The following is a 7,533-nucleotide window of genomic DNA, read 5'->3' as shown; positions in this document are numbered from 1 at the left end:
TGGTGAGCGGTGAATCGAGAAACATTATTCAAAAATCTATGAATTTAAGAGAGAGATATGAAGATGGTAGGAGACTTCAAAACTTTGGGTTACTTGAGGATTAAAAATATATCTTCTTTAAAGAGTGTAAGTTTTTGTTATAACTTTTGTATATAACTTCTTGCTGGTGTATAAATAAAAGTTGTTAAAAAAGAGAACAAATCTCTAAAATATGCGGATGAAGATAGTTATAGAAAATTCAATGTGAGTGCTCTAATTAAATCCCAATATATAAACAATGCTACAAAATGCTTGTATTCACTTTTGCAAACCATAAATGTTAGCAAATACCCCAATAATGCTAACAATGATCGCTAGAATCAACATAACCCATGAAAACAACCGTTCTCGACTAGTAAGACCAGGCGATACATTGCGGCTCATCCGTTAGCGCAATAAGAGCAGGGAACGTGAACCCTAGCGTCAGAGCTGTGGTTGCACCCGTAAACTTAAAAGCAGTCCAAATGCTCGGGATCATGATTGATGCCAAAAATATTATCCCCAAAAGCGCACACGTTAACCCTAAACACCTATTCTTACTCTCGGATAGTGGCGCCGCACCACTAAAAGCCAATGCATCAATGGTTTGCCTTAACGAGAAGTGAATAACGGGAAACACGAGAATCAAATGAAAAATGTAACCGAGACGGATGATGTAATTCAACGTTGTACTAAATCGAACCGGGAGAGGTTTATCAAAATTCGTAAGCACATCGGCTTCGGTGTTTTTCCCAAATAAAAGATAACCCGATATTGCAGTCAACAAATATATTATTACACAAATAATAGTTGTTATTCTCCCAACTTTGTTCATCTTTTTAGGTGAACGCCCTTTGAGTTCGTTGTAAATCGGTTGAACATTAAAATGACAAACGTATGCATTCGATATGATCGGGATCACAACTAGAAGATCAAGAATCGCTTGTTCTGAACCAAAATCAGGCATTAGTCTAGGAGGCTCGGTTTTCCCTTCAACAAACATGATAAACGCCACCAAACAGGCAATCGTCACGAAAAGGACTGCGAGAACCACTGAAGCAGCTGATGTCAAACTCAAAGACTCAATCTTGTCTAACGCACAAAGCGGGGCAAGAAACACTATTAACACGATAAGCATTACGAGTCTTCTATCGTCCCAAATCCCATTACCAAACAATTGATGGAAAACTCCCGTATGTCGAGCTGAACCCGACATTACATCACCCATAATAATTAAATAAACCACCAAAACACCGGCATTGTTCAAGATTATACAAATATCAGACAGGATTTTTGCGGGCGAACCTAATGCGTGTTGCACAACCTCCCCGTATGATGTCGCTTTGCATTGAACGGTAAACCTAACGAGCAACTCAACACTAATTTCCGATAAAACGCCGATCAAGAAGATCATGATAATCCCGGAAATCAAGCCAAGAACTTTCATGGTGGCGGGTAATGCCATGAGTCCTGCCCCGATAACCGACGTGGTTAAGTTAAACACCGCACCGTAGACCCCGTCATTATTGGATTCTTTTGAATAATGATCATTGTCGTCGGCGTCATCATTTTTGTTATGAACTAAAGGGTCTCGTTTACTTCCCATTATACTATTCAATATGGGTATGAATCTTTATCCAGAAATCTTGACGAAAAACATGAAGATTTGAGATAAAGTTCAAAGAAATTTGATGAAAAGGTTGATTGTATTAATGGCGAATGTGCCAATGGAGAGGAAATGACGGAGGATTAACGAAATTTTGGGAGATTAAGGTTTTTATTTCTTTCTATTTCAGGCATTGTACTACAGTTGACTTTGATAGCTGACAAAATTCTATAATAATTCAAGATTCAAGGGTAAGCTAATTCAGATTGATTTATGAATAATTCAAAACAAGTTGAGTTAAAATGTGTTCGAGTTTAAAAACAAATTTATTTGACAAGCGTGTTTGAATACGAGCTTCACTTATTGATGCAGTTTTGGAATCGTTCAATGACTCAATAAATTAATGATAATCAAAGACGATAAAATCGAACCAAATGTTCCAAGACGAAAGTTCTTAATCAATTTAAATTCAATCAAAAGCTAAACAACTAAACAACCATGAATCCCTATTTATACTAAACAAGAAAAAAAGATAAAGTATGAAACGAGATAACATAAAATAATAAAAGATATTAAAAACCAGAATTCAAATATATAGAGATAATTATGTATCATACTCTCCATCTTCTAAAAAACTCGTCCTCGAGTTTTGTCTTCAAACTGAAGTCACCTGGGTCGAAAGAAGCATCAACCTGATTCTTATCCACAACCTGTCTAAGTAGTTCAACTTCTCGGATCGGCTTGTTCGGTTCTAAACTTGTACCACCTGGGTCTAAGGAAACATCAGTTATCCCGGCCTAGGGTGTGGATGTGGCCTGTGGGTCAGTATACTTGGGCTTTATTAGTGATCCATTAACATAATTTGATTTACAAGTTTTGATCAGTGATCACATCGGGTTTGACTTTCGCTCCAAGAGCAGATTGTTTTCCAAAGCCCACACCAGATTTTGCATCTACTAAAAGTTGTGGACTAACAGAATTTAATCCACTAGACACTAGTATTATTCTTTTCTTTATCTGCATAAATTGAATTAAAATGACCAAGAATATCATATGCACAGGCAACCCATTAACATAAAATGAGCTTTTTTTTTCATCTTCTAAATTGAATTTTGCATCACGTATCGAGCTTGACCCTAGAATAAACTTGTTAACACTGTTCACTTATGAAGCTTTGAGTAGACTCATTTGACTAAATGAGTCCACTATTTATATATAAATTCATTATAAAAATAACAAAACATCTATTATATCTTATTATCTTAATATAAATTAATATAAATTATACATGCAATTTATATATGCTCGTAAATCTATAAAAGTTAACAATAAATTATTTGAGCTCGAGCTTAGCTTAATTTTGAAAAACTATCCACAATCAAAGGTCGAGCTTCAAAAATAGAGTCTGTAATGAACTGAACTCAAGCTTTTGTATGTTGAACGAGCCGAGCTTAAATTTAAACTAGCTGGAGCTCGACTTTGTCTCGTTTACACTCTAATGTACTACATGTCCCTCCCTTGCCTACTTAAATGAACTCCTAAGATCCTTATTAGAGCATTCTCAGCAGCTTCTTTAAAAGTTTTGTGAGAGAAATCTTTAAAAAATTTTAGAGAATGGTAAGTGGTTGTGAATAAATGAGAGAAAATTTATAGAGATGGGTAAATTTTGAGTAAATTTGGAGGAACATTGTTCATCCTTTATTTATTTTTTAATATATTTGAAAATGATTGTGAGTGGATAAGAGAGAAAAGATAATGATAAAGATATAAAAAAGTTTTATTTAATTGTATATAAAATAGTAATTTAGTTTTTTTTTTAGTGTGATTATAGAAAGAGATAAAAAAGTGTTCTTTTAGTATCTCTATCTCTAATAGCCCGCTTTCTCTATGTTGTGTTCTACCCAATCTTTGAAAGAATGATATTTTATATATTAGATACAAGAATGGCCGGGTAAATTATAATATGTATTGTACTAGGTTACTTACCCGTGTAGCACACGAGTTAGAATAAGTAATTTTTTTTAAATAATAACATAATGTGGAATACAAAAAAAAATGTATCACATATATAAAGATATATTATACGATAAAATAATTATACATTACGCAATTTGAAAATAAAAAGTTGTTAATAATTCATTAATCATAAATTATTTATTTATTATTTTCTATATCAAAACTTAGTTGTGAATGACTACTTTTTTAAATCAACTCGTGGATCAAAACTCATTCTAATCTTAAATTGTTTTAACATGAACAATGTTTGATAATTTAACCGACTAAAGAAACCCACCCGTTTTGTATTAGTTACTTATAAAAATCTAATATTAATAACTAATGCAATATATTTTATATTAAACAAATTAACATATTTATGATGGTATTAATTATTTTAAATTAGGATGAAATTATTAAAAATTGAAAATAAAATATTAAAAAGAGAAAAGTAATTAACATGAGAGAGAGGAGTGAAAAATTTATAGGGATCAACATAGTGATAACATCTGGTATTAGAAAGCTTTATTTATTAAGTAGTATAGATACGTATTCTCGTACGAATCTTGTACTCACATTCCTTGGGTAATTTTTTATCATATATTCAGTGGTATAAGGGGGGAGGGGGTGGTTCCAAATCTATCACCTATCACACTCAATGATATGGTGACACCTCACCTCATCACATTCCATCACTAGTGATGGAATTTAGTGAGTGTGGTGTTAGTGTGATGGATTTTGGTATACATACATACATATATATATAGGTTTGTGTGTGTGTTGGGTTTTGTGAGAATTCAACGTGTGATGGTGATCACGCTAACCCTCTCATCACGCGTGATGAGAAGGGCGACGGCGGTGTTTCAATAACCATCACGCTTGATGGTTTGCTAGCTATAACGCACCACCCCGAGTCCTGTAGGTCCCCCCGGGGGCGTCGCCGATCGATACGAGATCCGCACGAGGTCTAGGAGTGCGGAATCCTCCTAGACTCGTTAATGATGTAAAGATGAAGAACACAAACACGTACACGAACAAATACACAAACAAATACAAGAACGGGATAAACAAATCTGCAGATTCTTTATAATAATAATTAAAACACGTTACATACCGTAACATAAACAGAAACACGTCCGACCCGAGGTGAGCTCTACCTCGGGTCGTCTCTCAAGACACTTCCTCTCTTTTACTCTCTAGACAAATGAACTATAACACAATACTCTTATTTTCTGGATACAAAACCTAAATAAGACACACATATATATAGACAAAACATCTTCTCGGGCTTGGGCTTGGGCCAGTAGGCGAAGTTGTTCATAACTTCTCCTATGGCGAAGTTGTGATAACTTCGCCTAAGGCAGAAGTTGTTACAACTTCGCCGTTGGCGAAGTTGTTCTAACTTCGCCTAAGGCGAAGTTGTGCTAACTTCGCCTGTGGCGTTCCGCTGGTCTGAATTGCATAGCGACAGTCACAAAATGCACCAACAGTCTCCCCTTTGACCGTTGCTCTCAATTCTAACAAACACAAAAGATCATCTGTTACACGACATGCACCAACAGTCCCCCTCTTAACTGATGATCTTCTGTTTGCACATCAACCAGCCGTGTCTGAAACTGTCCTGTAGCTTCACAAATCTACCAATCACCCAGCGTCTTCCATATCAGATCTCCCCTTCAGTGTAAGCTTCTCCGACTATAACGATTGAGGTCTTTGAAATGCATGCATCCTCGTGCCAATAGATCATCTCAACCAATCACGTGAGTCCATCTGACTTCACCAACACGTGAAGTTGGGCGTCCTCCACAACTTCACCAACTCGTCGGCATACGATAAGGTTTAATCTTCAACTACTCAACATCAAGTGATCAATTTCATCACAAAACCACCTTGACAGAATCTAACACATGACCATTAATTAATCCGAAGCATCTTCAATCACCAGGGATAACGATCAAGAACATAAACACTTTAGTTCCCGATTAAATCCAACTTGTTCCAGAATTTTCACTTTAATAAATAAGCATCACGTTTCAGGATCCAATTCTCGAACACCTTGAAAATAACATAAATAATATGCTCTGACCGCAATCCAGTAATGACGAAAACCTTCAGTTCAATTTGACTTTCTTCAGTTGGTCAACCTCAAACAACAACAATTTCATTGCCCACAAACACCCAAATATGTGTCAATATCCAGTTTCAATCAATATCCCATTCACAAACTCAACTCCATATCCAGAGTTGACACGTATTTGTTCACACGTAAGACCAAGAGATAACAAGATCACTCGTTGACGGAACAACATCTTCGGTCTCACAATAATCGTGTACACCTGGCCATACAGACGAAAACACCAAAATACTTTTTTTTTTCTCGTTAACTTCGGCTAAAGTTAACATCGCCAGTCCATAACTTCGCCTGGCTATAACTTCGCCTGTCCATAACATCGCCTGACTGATAAGCTAACTTGTGAGGTAGGCGAAGTTATGGATAACTTCGCTTAACCTTATATCTTCGCTGAAACCCTACGAACAGTGACGGCAACTTCGCCTGATGAACAATAACTTCGCCTGCGGCGCTGTTCGGCCAGAAACGCGCAGAAACGTGCCAGAAACACCAAAACGCAGATCTCGAACCATAGCATAAGAGCCTAAGGCTCTGATACCACATGTAGGTCCCCCCGGGGGCGTCACCGATCGATACGAGATCCGCACGAGGTCTAGGAGTGCGGAATCCTCCTAGACTCGTTAATGATGTAAAGATGAAGAACACAAACACGTACACAAACAAATACAAGAACGGGATAAACAAATCTGCAGATTCTTTATAATAATAATTAAAACACGTTACATACCGTAACATAAACAGAAACACGTCCGACCCGAGGTGAGCTCTACCTCGGGTCGTCACTCACGACACTTCCTCTCTTTTACTCTCTAGACAAATGAACTATAACACAATACTCTTATTTTCTGGATACAAAACCTAAACAAGACACACATATATATAGACAAAACATCTTCTCGGGCTTGGGCTTGGGCCAGTAGGCGAAGTTATGACCAGTAGGCGAAGTTGTTCATAACTTCGCCTATGGCGAAGTTGTGATAACTTCGCCTAAGGCAGAAGTTGTTACAACTTCGCCGTTGGCGAAGTTGTTCTAACTTCGCCTAAGGCGAAGTTGTGCTAACTTCGCCTGTGGCGTTCCGCTGGTCTGAATTGCATAGCGACGGTCACAAAATGCACCAACAAGTCCCCTAATATGTTAGCCAGGGTTTATCAAGATATAATTCGATTAGTTTTTCTTTGTAATTACTATTATTATATTTATATATGTCAGGGGAGGTAGGCTCGGAGGGTGTGCGAGCCGCACCGTTGGCCGGGGCACATTAGGTTTGGGGGCACAAACTTTTTTATACATATTACATATATATGTTTTTTGGTGTTAAAAATAAGGTTATTTGCTATGGTTTATGAGATAAATACATGTTCAGAATGGTTTCTGCTTATAATAAATCGGTCATTAAAAGTTTTTTCAATATACGTTAGCGAATAAAAAATTATCGTTAAGACATACGGGTCAATTTATTTTTGTTCAGCTATGGTATTTAAATTCTCAGAGACGGCCTGATATATGTAACTGACTACTAATACAACATATTTTATATCTATTTGCTCATTATAAGTCTAGTTAAAAAATGTTAGTTTCTTTTAATCATAATAACCACTTATTTCTTTCTAACTTTCATTACACCATGTAAAACGTAAGTACCAATTTGATTTGGTTTAAAAAAAAATTTCAAGCTCAAATACTAGGTATATAATACTAGATGGGTGCTCGTGCGATTCAGCAGAAAATACAGACAATGGTTATTATGTAATAGATTTATGGATGTTTATAGTTTTATTTGAA

The 7,533-nt window shown here is 36.3% G+C and overlaps 1 pseudogene; it reads right to left on the bottom strand.

Annotated features, from left to right (window-relative positions):
• Positions 1 to 267: 267 nt before the first annotated feature.
• Positions 268 to 1,624, bottom strand: LOC143586047 (amino acid transporter AVT6E pseudogene; annotated as a pseudogene).
• Positions 1,625 to 7,533: the final 5,909 nt, after the last annotated feature.

The sequence above is a fragment of the Bidens hawaiensis genome, unplaced genomic scaffold (assembly GCF_021521415.1).
Source record: "Bidens hawaiensis isolate Kalapana, Puna unplaced genomic scaffold, B.hawaiensis_p1.1 tig00034282_1, whole genome shotgun sequence".
NCBI classification, from domain to species: Eukaryota; Viridiplantae; Streptophyta; class Magnoliopsida; order Asterales; family Asteraceae; genus Bidens; species Bidens hawaiensis.
This window is presented reverse-complemented; position numbering and strand designations above follow the sequence as displayed.